Source organism: Rutidosis leptorrhynchoides, chromosome 11 (assembly GCF_046630445.1).
Source record: "Rutidosis leptorrhynchoides isolate AG116_Rl617_1_P2 chromosome 11, CSIRO_AGI_Rlap_v1, whole genome shotgun sequence".
NCBI lineage: Eukaryota > Viridiplantae > Streptophyta > Magnoliopsida > Asterales > Asteraceae > Rutidosis > Rutidosis leptorrhynchoides.
In genome coordinates this window covers 376,206,620-376,222,572 of record NC_092343.1, presented here as the reverse complement: position 1 = coordinate 376,222,572, position 15,953 = coordinate 376,206,620, and positions in this window count along the sequence as shown.

The window sequence follows — 15,953 nt, the reverse complement described above, 5'->3', positions numbered from 1 at the left end:
AAGAAGGGTGGCATGACTGTCATCACAAATGGAAAAAATGAGCTTATTCCTACTAGGACTGTAACAGGATGGCGTGTTTGTATTGATTATAAAAAATTAAATGACACCACCAGAAAAGATCATTTTCCCTTACCTTTCTGTGATCAAATGTTGGAAAGATTAGCCAGAAATAGTTACTATTGTTTCTTGACGGTTTTTCCGGATATTTTAAAATTCCAATAGCACCCGAGGACCAAGAGAAAACCACGTTCACCTGCCCTTATGGTACTTTTGCTTATAAACGCATGCCATTTGGACTTTGCAACGCCCCTGCAACCTTTCAAAGGTGCATGATGGCGATTTTTCACGACATGATAGAAGAATGCATAGAAGTTTTCATGGATGACTTTTCAGTCTTCGGTGATACTTTTAAAACATGTCTAGTCAATCTTGAAAGAATGCTTATTAGATGCGAACAATCAAATCTAGTACTTAATTGGGAGAAATGCCATTTCATGGTTAAAGAAGGCATCGTTCTTGGTCATAAAATTTTAAAGGAAGGAATTGAAGTGGATAGAGCTAAAGTAGATGTAATTGCTAAACTTCCACATCCCACCAATGTTAGAGGAGTTAGGAGTTTTCTAGGGCATGCCAGTTTTTACCGACGTTTCATAAAAGATTTTTCTAAAATTGCCACTTCTATGAATAAACTCATAGAAAAGGATGCTCCATTCATCTTTTCAGATGAATGCATCAAATCTTTTAATATTCTTAAAGAAAAACTCACTAATGCGCTGATCATGATAACTCCAAATTGGAATCTACCGTTTGAACTTATGTGCGATGCAAGTGACTTTGCAATGGGAGCCGTTTTAGGACAAAGGATTGAAAAACGATTTCAACCTATTTATTATGCTAGTAAGATGTTACAAGGAGCACAAACAAATTACATAACTACTGAAAAAGAACTCCTTGCCATTGTCTTTGCTTTTGACAAATTTTGTTCATATTTCGTTCTAGCTAAAACGGTGGTCTATATCGACCATTCTGCTCTTAGATACTTATTTTCGAAACAAGATGCTAAACCAAAATTAATCCGTTGGATCTTACTCTTACAAGAGTTCGATATTGAAATCCGAGATAAAAAAGGAGCAGAAAATCTCGCCGCTGATCATCTTTCTCGTCTTGAAAATCCCGAATTAGAAGTTCTAAATGAATCGGCCATACAAGATAACTTTCCTGATGAATATCTATTAAAGATAGATTATAATGAAATTCCATAGTTTGCAGACTATGCAAACTACTTAGTATGTGGATACCTTGAAAAAGGATTGTCATACCAAAAACGAAAGAAATTCTTTAGTGATATAAAACACTATTTCTGGGAAGATCCACATTTGTTTAAAAGTTGTCCCGATGGAATAATACGCCGATGTGTATTCGGAGATGAAGCTAGTCAAATCTTAAACCATTGTCACACAGGACCAACAGGAGGGCATTATGGGCCTCAACTCACAGCAAGAAAAGTTTACGATGCTGGATTCTATTGGCCTACAATTTTCAAAGACGCACACCTTCTTTGCAAATCCTGCGATGCTTGTCAAAGGGCCGAAAAAATAAGTCAATGTAATGAAATGCCACAAAATGTCATTCAAGTATGTGAAGTATTTGACATTTAGGGTATTGACTTTATGGGTCCATTTCCAAAATCTCATAATAATCTCTACATTCTCGTTGTCATTGATTATGTATCTAAATGGGCGGAAGCACAAGCTCTTCCAACTAACGATGCACGAGTTGTAGTCAACTTTTTAAAACGTCTTTTTGCAAGGTATGGAACACCGAAAGCTTTAATAAGTGATCGTGGTACACATTTTTGTAATAATCAACTTGAGAAAGTTCTCAAAAGATATGGAGTAACTCATAAAATCTCAACCGCTTATCATCCACAAACAAGTGGACAAGTTGAAAATACCAACCAAGCTTTAAAACGTATTCTAGAGAAAACCGTATGATCAAATCCAAAGGAATGGTCCATGAAATTGGAGGATGCACTCTGGGCTTTTAGAACGGACTACAAAACTCCAATTGGAACCACACCTTTTAAACTCGTTTACGAAAAAGCATGTCATCTTCCAGTAGAAATTGAACACAAAGCATTTTGGGCTTTGAAGACATGTAATCTTGATTTACATAAAGCTGGACGTCTACGGTTAAGTCAATTAAATGAATTAGAAGAATTAAGACATGAATCATATGAAAATTCGTTAATATATAAGGAAAGAACGAAGAAATGGCATGATAAATGAATCAGAAGTTCAAAAGAATTTAAAGAATGAGACAGAGTTCTTCTTTTCAATTCACGATTCAAGCTATTTCCTGAAAAATTGAAATCAAGATGGTCTGGATCATTTATAGTCAAAAGAGTTTTCCCGTACGGAACAGTGGAATTAATAAATTCAAATGGGGCTGAATTTAAGGTTAATGGTCACAGAGTTAAACATTACATAGATAATCTAATGGAAGTTGAAGATGAAGTTAATCACAATTTCGACACCACAGCTAACTAAGTGTGGGAAGGTTCGAATCTTTTTAGGGTAATATTTATTTCTGTTAGAGTTAGATATTCTGTTTTTGTGTAGTTTTCGAGAATGGAATCCGAATGGTCTTTCCCTAGCAGACCCTAAAGAACTAGTCTTCTCCTCCCATTCTGAATTTTTATTTTTTTAGGTTTTACGAGATGAAGAATTCCTTTGATCTGAACCATGGTCTAATGCTACACGCTATGATTACTAAACGTAATAATGACACACTTCCGAGTGAACTGGTATCATTCATAAGAGGCAAAATGGACGGAGTAAGAAAAGAACTTAGAAAAGATCATCATAAGATACATTTTGATAAAGGAAAATCAAAATCCGCAACGAAAAGAAGAGCACGACACCTTGAAAGATGTTATAAATACGGAAAATGGTCACACGAAGGTAAATGTTCAAATAATCAAACATATTCAAATACCGAATTTGTTACTCTATGCAGAGAAGGACCGTTCATATGTTTAGAAGAAAAGATATTGAAGATTCGAGGTTATGCTTATGTAGCTATGGAAAACCAAATCACATAACTCTCCTATGAGTCGGCTAAAGCGGGTCTCTGAGAATTCTTTCTCACGGGTAAGTATGTACAGTTTTTATTTTTATTTTTATTGCTTTTAACCTTTTGATAATAAACGCCGAATCGTTCGCTATAAAGTATTAAATTGGTATTCAATAAAATTAGGTATGCGTAACCGAAATTATTGATATCATACAAAAATTTATTACATCACTGCGAAATTTACCGTTTATTCTTAAGGTATAAATATCTTTAATCAATCAATCCAAAATATTTCAGAAATTCGTCAGGAGTAAAACTAGGTAATATAGCCGAAATTACTTTATCGAAAAGAGGGGTGTATATTTTTTATAATATTTGATTGATTAAAGTGGGATAAAAGAACAAAAAGATTTTTAATTTCTATTTTTACTTTGTTTTTAAAATTAATATTAAATTATTATTGTAAACTTTTTAAAATCAATATAATTAAGTTTGTAAATATTTAAAAAATTAATATTTTTAATATAAGTTTGTATGTATAAAAATAAAAATATAATATAAATTCGGTGTGAATTTTTAATTTTAATAATATGAATTTTTAATTTTATGCATTTTAAATTTAAGTTTGGTGTGAATTTAAAAACAAAAATTTACTTTATTTCACTAAGCTAAAAATATGATTTTTAAAATTCATCGTGAGTTGAAGACTAGGTCGTTGAACTGAAATTGCTCTACCCAAGGGAGGGACGAGAACTTTTATTATTATTATTTTTAATCTTATTGAATTAAAGTATGCCAAAAACATAAAAAAAAAACGCCAATATGTTTGGAAACTTTGGTAAAATTTAATCATTTTTCTACGCTACTAACCCACTTTAATTTAAATTGCTACTGATTTCTTGCAAATGAGGGCATTGCAAGATCTTAAGTGTGGGAAGGGGTTAAATTCTTTCGGATTTTTAAAAATTTTAATTTAAACACTTGGTTACCATTAAAAATACTAGTAACGCAGTAGTTGTATTAGAATCTAGTGCTCTCTGATAATAAAGAACAGCCCTAGTCTTATATACTGACTACCCAATTCTAGTAAAATTTTCAAAATTTTCAATTAAATGAATTCAAAACCATGTTTATACATATTTATGAACGATAAAACTAGGTGTTAACACCGAAATTATTGTTACCTCGGAAAGGACATAAATTGAGAAACTACCCAAAATGTTAGAATTCATTTAAAATGGAATAGAGGATAATAAAAAGGCAAAGAAAGGAAAATAAAAGCCAAGTGTGGGAAAATTTTACCAAGTTATTTAAAACATATATCACATATTTTTGTACAAATAATTGAAGATACTTTTGTTTTAGACAAATTAACAGTATTACCCGGTAAATTATAATATATTTGAAAGAAAGATGGATCTACACGATGAATCAATTCCATCATTAAAAGGAAGTAAAGTCTTCCAAAAAAGAAACGCGCTTCTTGATTTAGGTCAGGAAGTTGTCTTCCAGACCAGTTGTAGAGTCTACGAAAAACCTTGAAAAGTTTTCTCAAAAATCAACTAGAAATCCACGGACCTCAGCATCAAACAGGGTCGCCATGTGGTCAGACTTATCCTAACCATGAGAGGATCTGTCTCGTAAAATGGGGAGGGCGCAGTGCAAATTAGCTTGATAAGACTAATGAATCAGACCCCCAGAAAGGATAATCTCCTCAAAGATCAAAAATCAGCTTTTAAGACTGATATTAGTCAATCCTTGAGATTGACTTTTAAAGATTGAGAATTACAAACTCTTGGAATTCGATGATATCTAAACTCGAGCTTGAACGAGAAAATATTTTGATCAAATTACAAACCGATTTGTTTTCTGAAAACCCATTTTTAATGCGTTCATTACCATTGAACGTAAAATCCTAGGAATTCACCTGGAATTCATCATATCACCTGAACCAAATCGGGTGTCAACCGTAAGAACGGTGGTTGCATAGCATGGTCGAAGACAGGACCTTGTGCCAGACCGAAAAACTATAGGGTGATCTTTACTATTGCTTTAACAGTTGCCTTAACAGTTGCCAGACCGACACGTTATAGACCATAATTAAAAGCATGTCACGGGACATTGCCTTAACAGTTGCTTGTTCAATGCTTTCCTTTACAACCGGACGGTAGTTTAGCGAAAGGTAATATACGGATCAAGTATACTGGACGTGTTGCTTTCCCAATACAAGGTTAGCAAGTGGGTGGCACAAAACCGCAAGTTTTGAGCTAAAATTTTCAAATCTGAAACCCACCAAACCCACAAAAACAATTTTGCAAACACCGGTGAAGGGTTATTCCGGAAAACTTATCTAGGGTAAAAGCTAGATTGTATTTTCAAAAGATCAAATGTTTTCATAAAGATCCAATTTCCTTAAGGATCTAAATTTTCATAGTCATATGGGACTGTAAACCACAACGTTACTACCATTGTTCATACCGTCGTATAGAAATCACTGATATACAAAGTGTGAAGAATAAAGTAGTGATTCTAGTATTTGTATTTCAAGACTATATTGCTTGAGGACAAGCAACGCTCAAGTGTGAAAATATTTGATAATGCTAAAAACGAACATATATTTCATAGCATTATCCCTCAAGAAAGACAAGTTTTTGGTTGCAATTGTTCTATTTACAAGTGATATTCGTTTAAATAATAAAAGGTGAAGACAAAAGACAGATTCGACGAATTGAAGACGCAAACGACCAAAAAGCTCAAAAGTACAAAGTACAATCAAAGTGGTTCAAATTATTGATGAGAAACATCTCAAAATTACAAGAGTACAAGACGCGAAATGCAAAATACATGATATTAAATTATACGCAAGGACGTTCGAAAATCCGAAACCGGGACCAGAGTCAACTCTCAACGCTCGACAAAACGGAGCAAAAATTACAAGTCAACTATGCACATAAATATAATATAATATATAAATAATTCTTAAAATTATTTATATATTATATATATTTATTTAAAACCGCCGGCAAGAAGCAAACAAACTCATGTGAGCTGGAAAAGCAGGCCATGCGATTGTATGGCCTGAAAGTGAAAAATCCATGCGATCGCATGGCACCAGATAGCTGGCCACATCTATAAATTTCAGCATTTTCGGACGAATGAACACATCTTTTTCTCTTCTTCATCTATCAACGTGTGTGTATATATATATATATATATATATATATATATATATATATATATATATATATATTATAATTTTAATTTTAATTTTAATTTTAATAATAAGGGTATGTTAGCGAATGTTGTAAGGGTGTAAGTCGAAATTCTGTCCGTATAACGCTACGCTATTATTAATCATTGTAAGTTATGTTCAACCTTTTTAAATTAATGTCTCGTAGCTAAGTTATTATTATGCTTATTTAAGCCGAAGTAATCGTGATGTTGGGCTAAATATTAAGATTGGGTAATTGGGCTTTGTACCATAATTGGGGTTTGGACAAAAGAACGACACTTGTGAAAATTAGACTATGGGCTATTAATGGGCTTTATATTTGTTTTATTAAATGATAATTTGTTAATTTAATATAAAGATTTACAATTGGACGTACCTATAAATAACTATATACACTCTATCGGACACGATGGGTGGGATATTTATAAGTACTAATAATCGTTCATTTAACCGGACACGGGAATGGATTAATAGTTAATGGACTTATTAAAACAGGGGTGAATTATATACAAGGACACTTGGTGTAATTATAGTTTAAGTCCCCAATTAGTTGGAATATTTGACATCGGATATAAGGATAATTTGATGAGGACACTCGCACTTTATATTTATGACTGATGGACTGTTATGGACAAAAACCAGACGGATATATTGAATAATCCAGGACAAAGGAAAATTAACCCATGGTAATAAACTAAAAATAACACGTCAAACATCATGATTACGGAAGTTTAAATAAGCATAATCCCTTTATTTCATATTTAATTGCAGTTTTAATTATCGTATTTTATTTACTGTCATTTTATTGCACTTTTAATTATCGTACTTTTATTTATCGCAATTTCATTATCGTTATTTACTTTACGCTTTAAATTAAGTTATATTTATTTTTAATATTTTACATTAGGTTTTAACTGCGACTTAAATTTTAAAATCGACAAACCGGTCATTAAACGGTAAAAAACCCCCTTTTATAATAATAATAATAATAATACATATATATATATATATATATATATATATATATATATATATATATATATATATATATATATATATATATATATATATATATATATATATATATATATATATATATATATATATTCACAAATATAGTTGTTAAAAATATAGCGTTAAAATTGGCAAGTTCCCTGTGGACGAACCGGACTTACTAAAAACTACACTACTGTACGATTAGGTACACTGCCTATAAGTGTTGCAGCAAGGTTTAGGTATATCCACTCTATAAATAAATAAATAACTTGTGTAAAATTGTATCGTATTTAATAGTATTTTGTAGTAAAAATATAACTATTTTGTACCCCTTCGCTTTAACATCACATATACAAGATTACAGACTCTCTTGATTTATGTAACAGACTGAAACCAGGGTTAGAAGTAAGATTACTTAATTGCCCTTAGGTTTATATTTGTGTTTAAAATATGCTTTTATCTTAATAATATGTTTATTATTAATTGAATATGTAGTTATGACCAGTTTGTGACAAGGGTCAAAGAAATGGTTCGTTTGTTAAATTTGGACTCCGTTAGGACTTCCTAACATAGTACGAAAGAATATCAGATAACTGATAAATACCCATGTGTTGTGGAGTATGGTTTTTAATAACTCATTTAGAGTGTAATCTGCTTCACTCTTTTCTAGTCCAAGTGAGAAATTGAATCAAGAGGCTTTAGTGACTGATTCTTAGCATCATTGTAAGCATTCATCCAGGTTTGTTTGCTTGAATTCGTGATTGAATTCATAGAAATTGAGTTTTGAGTGTAAATGAGTTTTTGATGAATATGAGGTTGAATCTTATGATTTATGTGTTAGAGATGCTCAATTGATGTTAGAAATAGCTTCTATATAGTCTATATGATGTTTTTCAAGTGGTTTTGGTGTTAGAACTTGCAAAAATCAAGAATTTGGGTCAAAAAACGCGAAAACAACGAGCTGGAGCTGTTCATCAGCTCCCACACTTTTGACAGCTCAACCACGCATTTAATCAAGTATTTGAGGGCTCAACCACGCGGTTAAGGGCTCAACCTTACGGTTGAGGGCTCAACCACGCGGTTGAGCACTTGTCAGCTTTTGGTAAAATTAAAAAGGGCATAACTTTCAAACCGTAACTCCATTTTCGATGAATAAACTATCGTTGGAATCATCTTGAGGTCTGATTTTCAATGATAAGGTTTTAAGAAGCTGGATCAAACATTATTATGGTCATAAAAAGGGTTTTTAGGGTGTATGCCTTGTTTTGCACACATGTAAATGTTGTTATTGACTGAATTTATGATGTAGACTTTTCATATAGTGAATGCATGATTGTATGTATTGATTTAGTGTATGTATCAATGTTTTATGTCATGCATTTGGGTTGAATACCGTCTAAAAAGTTGCTGCTAGTGTTCTTCATCACTCGCACGAGTGAGACTTCACTCGTACGGTTGGGGTGGTCAACCGTGTTATGAACCATGCAAGTGAGTGGTTAAGGAGAACTATTGTTTTGGTTAAGATGATACGTACGGTTGAGATGTGACTCGTGCAAGTCACTGGTCACTCGTGTGGCGAACTGTACAGATCAGGTGATTCTTTTATGGATGTTCGGTCATAAACCAAACGTACGAGTGAGTTGTCAACCGCACGATTGAGTGTTCTCAAACGTGCGAGTGAGGGTGTTACTCGTACGGTTGGCAGACCAGTTTTAAGTGTTTAAGTGTTGATCTATAGCGTTGTTGTCTTGTTGTTGATCTAATATCAAGACATGATTACTGACGGTGTTATGTTTATTCTCAGGTGGAAAAGAGAAAGAGAAGATTCGGAAAGATTAGACCTCTGAGAATCTTTAGTTGCTGGTAATTGGTGAGTGAGTCTATCTTCGGATAGAGTTTAAGTAGGAAATCATGCTATTGTGGATTACTCTGATTACCTGGTGTAGTATAGTGATTGCCATGCTAGTAGATAACTGCATGCTCTGTGAATTGTATGTTGTATATGCGTGCTGTGTTGACACCAACTGAGGGCTAAGGTGATAATGCTAAAAATGAACACATATTTCATAGCATTATTCCTCAAGAAAGACAAGATTTTAGTTGCAATTGTTCTATTTACAAGTAATATTCGTTTAAATAATAAAAGGTGAAGACAAAAGGCAGATTCGACGATTTGAAGACGCAAATGACCAAAAAGCTCAAAAGTACAAAGTACGATCCAAGAGGTTCAATTTATTGATGAGAAGCGTCTAGAAATGACAAAAGTACAAGTTACAAAACGCAAAGTACAAGATATTAAATTGTACGCAAGGACGTTCGAAAATCCGGAACCGGGACCTAAGTCAACTTTCAACGCACGACACAACGGAGCGAAAATTACAAGTCAACTATGCATATAAATATAATATAATATATAAATAATTCTTAAAATTATATATATATTATATTTATTTATTAAAAAATCCGTCGGCAAGCTAGGAGCCAAACTTGGATGAGCTGTAATCCACCACTCCGCGATCGCGGAGCTGTGAAGGAGCACACTAAAACTGAAAAGGGGCCTATAAAAGGCAACGCATTCGATCGATATTTTTACACCTTCTTTCCATTTCATATACGTAAAAGATATATATATATATATATATATATATATATATATATATATATATATATATATATATATATATATATATATATATATATATTTATAATTTATAATTTTAATTTAAGATTAATAATAATAAGGTTATGTTAGCGAATGTTTTAAGGTTTTAAGTCGAAACTCTGTCCGTGTAACACTACGCTATTAATAAATCACTGTAAGTTATGTTTAAATTATTTTCATTAATGTCTCGTAGCTAAGTTATTATTATGCTTATTTAAGCCAAAGTAATCGTGATGTTAGACTAAATATTAATGACGGGGTAATTGGGATTTGTACCATAATTGGGGTTTGGATAAAAGAACGACACTTGTGGAAATTAGACTATTGGCTATTAATGGGCTTTATATTAACTAAATGATACCTCATTAATTTAATATATAGACTTATAATTTGACGTATTTATATATAACCACATACGCTTAATCGGGTACGGTGGGCGGGATATCTATAAATACCAATAATTGTTCATTTTACCGGACACGGAACTGGATTAATAGTTAATAGACTTGTTGAAACAGGGGTGGATTACATTCAAGGGTAATTGGTGTAATTGTTAACAAAGTAGTAAAACCTTGGTTTACACGCAGTCGATAACCTGGTGTATTCATTAAACAAAGTATTAAGACCTTATTACAATTCGAATCCCCAATTAGTTAGAATATTTGACTTCGGGAATAAGAATAATTTGACGAAGACTTTCGCACTTTATGATTATGACTGATGGACTATTATGGACAAATCCGTATGGACATATCGAATAATCCAGGACAAAGGACAATTAATCCATGGGAATAAACTAAAAACAACACGTCGAACATCATGATTACGGAAGTTTAATTAAGCATAATTCCTTTATTTCATATTTAATTTCCTTTATTTCATATTTAATTGCACTTTTAATTATCGCAATTTTTGTCATTGTATTTAATTGCACTTTTAATTATCGTACTCTTTAATTGCCGTACTTTTTATTTATCGCATTTTTATTTATCGCAATTTCATTATCGTTATTTATTTTACGCTTAAAATTGAGTTATATTTATTTTTAATATTTTACATTAGGTTTTAACTGCGACTAAAGTTTTAAAATCGACAAACCGGTCATTAAACGGTAAAAACCTCCTTTTATAATAATAATACTACTTATATATATTTTTGTATTTTTACAATTATAAGTTAAAAATATAGCGTTAAGCTTGTTTAAAAGATCCCTGTGGAACGAACCAGACTTACTAAAAACTACACTACTGTACGATTAGGTACACTGCCTATAAGTGTTGTAGCAAGGTTTAGGTATATCCACTCTATAAATAAATAAATCACTTGTGTAAAATTGTATCGTATTTAATAGTATTTTCCTGTAAAAATTAATAGTATTTTATACCCCTTCGCTTTAACATCAAGTATTTTTGGCACCGCTGCCGGGAAAAGCCGAAGCGAAACGCTATAAAAAAAAGATTTTTATTAAGTTTTAATTAGTTTTGTAAAAATACGTTTTTAAATATTAAAATTCAAAAACATAAAAAGAAAAAAAAATATATTTATTTTTAAAAGTTTGTTCAAAATATATACTACCTCCGTCTCATTCCAATAGTCCACAGACAAAAAACACGCAGTTTTAGGAAATCTCACTAACTTCATTTCTCCACCAATGAAATATCTTCTCTCTCCAAATTCACCAATGAAATATCATCTTTCCTTTCTATTTATGGAAGTGGACTATCAGAATGGGACAACTCAAAATGGAATACTAGCCTATTGGAATGAGACGGAGGTAGTAATATATAAAATTATAAAGTATTTTTATTCCTATTTTAGTTTTTTTTTTAAATTAAGTTTTTATTTAAGTTATATAAATATTTTATATAAAACAGAAAAAAAATATAAAAAATCGAATTGGGCCAAAACCCGTCGAAGCCCAACACTGTTTTTAATAAAATTTTGAATTGGGCCGAACTGTTTTAGCCCAGTTTTAATCCGGTAATATTCACCTCCGCGATCTCGGAGGAGAAAAGGCAGAGAGCTACGAGATCGCGTAGCCCTGTCTGACACGCCACAGTTTGACCTAAAATAGTTATTGGAGCCATTTTCTGGTTCGTAGTAATAGTTGAATTTGTACGTGAACCGGGATATTGGAGCCAAACAGTACTCAATTATATTGAGACCAAACAAATCCCGCCCCTCTGCTGCATCTTTTGGCTATTCGAAACGTGTGCAAAATCAGAAAAGTCTATTAATTTGATAACTTATATAATTTTTCTTATTTTTATAACTAATAGGATATTCAGTGAATGCACCGAGCAAAACGTTCACCACCTTTCGTACGTTCACCACCTGTAACTCGATCAAGACATCTAGCCAATATTGTCACCGTTGATTTTTCTTTAGAATCGTCATCCAATCGACCAAGTACTCTAATTCAAATTTTCGATAATCCATTTTTTGAACCCGACCTCACAATTGAGAATTCGGAGGATATTCAGGGACAATTCAGAGATCCTGAACCATTAATCTTTCCTCCGAAACCACCAATCATTCAAACGGAGATTGTTGAGGAACAACCCATTAAATCAGAATCCTCTAGTGATTCAGATTCAACAAATTCAATCATGGAAAATCTCGAACCATTAAGTATGGAAGACCGAATGCGAGCTAAATGCACTGGCCAAGGTCATGCAAATACTCAACCCGACATTAATGCGCCAGATTATGAAATCAAAGGACAAATCCTACACATGGTGACTAATCAATGTCAATTTAGTGGTGCGCCGAAGTAAGATCCAAACGAACATCTTCGTACCTTTAATAGGATCTGTACTCTATTTAAAATCCGAGAAGTGGAGGATGAACAGATATATCTCATGTTATTTCCCTGGACTTTAAAGGGAGAAGCCAAAGATTGGTTAGAATCGTTACCTGAAGGGGCGATTGATACATAGGACGTTTTAGTTGAAAAATTTCTTAAACAATTCTTTCCGACATCTAAAGCCGTGAGACTTCAAGGAGAAATAGTTACGTTCACGCAAAAGCCAAATGAAACTTTATATGAGGCGTGGACAAGATTTGGAAAGTTATTAAGAGGATGTCCGCAACATGGTTTAGACACTTGTCAAATAGTACAAATATTCTACCAAGGATGCGACATCACTACAAGAAAAGACCTCGATATAGCAGCTGGTGGTTCCATTATGAAGAAAACCGCAACTGACGCTTACAAAATTATTGATAACACTGCTTCCCACTCACATGAGTGGTACCAAGAAAAAGAAATCGTTAGATCATCTAAAGCGGCTAGAGCCGATTCTAGCCATGACTTCGATTCCATTTCCGAAAAGATAGATGCTGTCGAGAGACGAATGGAAAAGATGATTAAAGATATTCACTCAATACGAATTAGTTGTGAGCAGTGTGGAGGACCACATTTGACAAAAGATTGTCTCAGTATTGAACCAACAATGGAACAAAGAGAGAATGTTTCATATCTAAACCAAAGGCCTGGAAATAATTATCAACCGCCAAGACCAATTTACAATCAAAATCAGAATTATAACCGAAATGTTCCATACAACAACCAACAAGGTCCTAGCAATCAACAAGTATCCAACAATACTTACAATCAGCAAAGACCTATTTTTCAAAACAAACCACCACAAACCGATGATAAAAAGCCAAATTTAGAAGATATGATGTCGAAGCTAGTTGAATCTCAAACTCAGTTTTTCACATCTCATAAACAAACCAATGAACAAAATGCTCAAGCAATTAGAAATCAACAAGCTTCGATTCAAAATTTAGAACAAGAAGTAAGCAACTTAGCAAGGTTGATAGGTGAAAGAAAACTAGGAAGTCTACCTAGCGATACAAATGCTAACCCCCGGAATGAAACAGCTAAAGCCATTACCACAAGAAGTGGTATGACACTTAACCCACCTGAAATACCTGTAATTTCTGATGAAGCTATTCCTACTTCACAAGAACCACAACCTGATCAAGATAAGGAAACAGAACCGGTAGTTGAAAAGGTTAATGAAGATAACACAGTTAAGGCTAAACCTTATGTTAAACCATACCAATCACCACTTCCTTATCCGAGTAAAATGAGAAAAGAGAGACTTGAAGCCGAGCAATCTAAATTCTTGGATATGTTTAAACAAATAAATGTAAATCTTCCTTTCATTGATGTAATTTCAGGAATGCCTAGATATGCTAAATTTCTGAAAGATCTAATCACAAATAGAAAGAAAATGGAAAAACTCTCGGCTGTTACTATGAATGCAAATTGTTCTACAGTGCTGTTGAATAAGATACCAGAAAAACTTTCAGATCCAGGAAGTTTCACAATTCCATATTTTCTGGGTAGTCTTAGTTCAATAGAAGCATTGGCAGACTTAGGTGCTAGTATAAATTTAATGCCGTATTCACTATACGCTAAACTAGACCTTGGAGAATTGAAACCAACACAAATAAGTATACAACTAGCCGATTGATCAGTAAAATATCTTAGAGGGATAATGGAGAATATGCTAGTTAAAGTTGGTACTTTATTATTTCCAGTAGATTTTGTTATTCTGGACATGGAAGAAGATTCTCGAGTTCCTCTCATATTAGGAAGACCATTCTTAAACACGGCCAAAGCAATAATAGACGTGTTTGGTAAGAAACTGACCCTAAGTATAGAGGGCGAGAGTGTTACCTTTTCTGTTGATAGAGCCATGCAACAACCGCAATCTGCAGATGATACATGTTATTATATTCAAACTATAGAATCACATGCAGAATTGTTAAAAGAATTTCCAAAATTACAAGGAACAGGAGAATGTTCTTTAGAAGAAGGAACTGAACCAATTGAAGAAGCTGAAATGTTAGCTACACTTATGGCTAATGGATATGAACCAATAATAGAAGAAATTCAAATGCTAAAAGAAGAAGACAGATATCGATATAAATCATCGATAGAAGAACCACCGACATTAGAGTTAAAGCCACTTCCAAACCATTTGGAATATGCTTATTTACATGGTGAATCTGAATTACCTGTAATAATATCGTCTTCTCTTACTGAAAATGAAAAATCTCAACTCATTGCTGTGCTAAAAGCTCATAAACCAGCTATTGCATGGAAAATTCATGATATTAAAGGAATAAATCCTTCATATTGCACACATAAAATCCTTATGGAAGAAGGTCATAAAACATATGTGCAACGCCAACGAAGACTAAATCCGAATATGCAAGATGTTGTTAAGAAAGAAATTATTAAACTACTAGATGCAGGTTTAATTTATCCAATCTCTGATAGTCCATGGGTAAGCCCAGTTCAATGCGTGCCTAAGAAGGGTGGCATGACTGTCATCATAAATGAGAAAAATGAGCTTATTCCTACTAGGACGGTAACAGGATATTGATTATAGAAAATTAAATGATGCCACCAGAAAAGATCACTTTCCCTTACCTTTCATTGATCAAATGTTGGAAAGATTAGCCGGAAATAGTTACTATTGTTTTCTTGATGGTTTTTCCGGATATTTTCAAATTCTAATAGGACCCGAGGACCAAGAGAAAATCACATTCACGTGCCCTTATGGTACTTTTGCTTACAAACGCATGCCATTTGGACTTTACAACGCCCCTGCAACCTTTCAAAGGTGCATGATGGCGATTTTTAACGACATGATAGAAGAATGCATGGAAGTTTTCATGGATGACTTTTCTGTCTTCAGTGATACTTTTGAAAAATGTCTAGTTAATCTTGAACGAATGCTTATTAGATGCGAACAATCAAATCTAGTACTTAATTGGGAGAAATGCCATTTCATGGTTAAAGAAGGCATCGTTCTTGGTCATAAAATTTCAAAGGAAAGAATTGAAGTGGATAGAGCTAAAGTAGATGTAATTGCTAAACTTCCACATTCCACCAATGTTAGAGGAGTTAGGAGTTTTCTAGGGCATGCCGGTTTTTACCGATGTTTCATAAAAGATTTTTCTAAA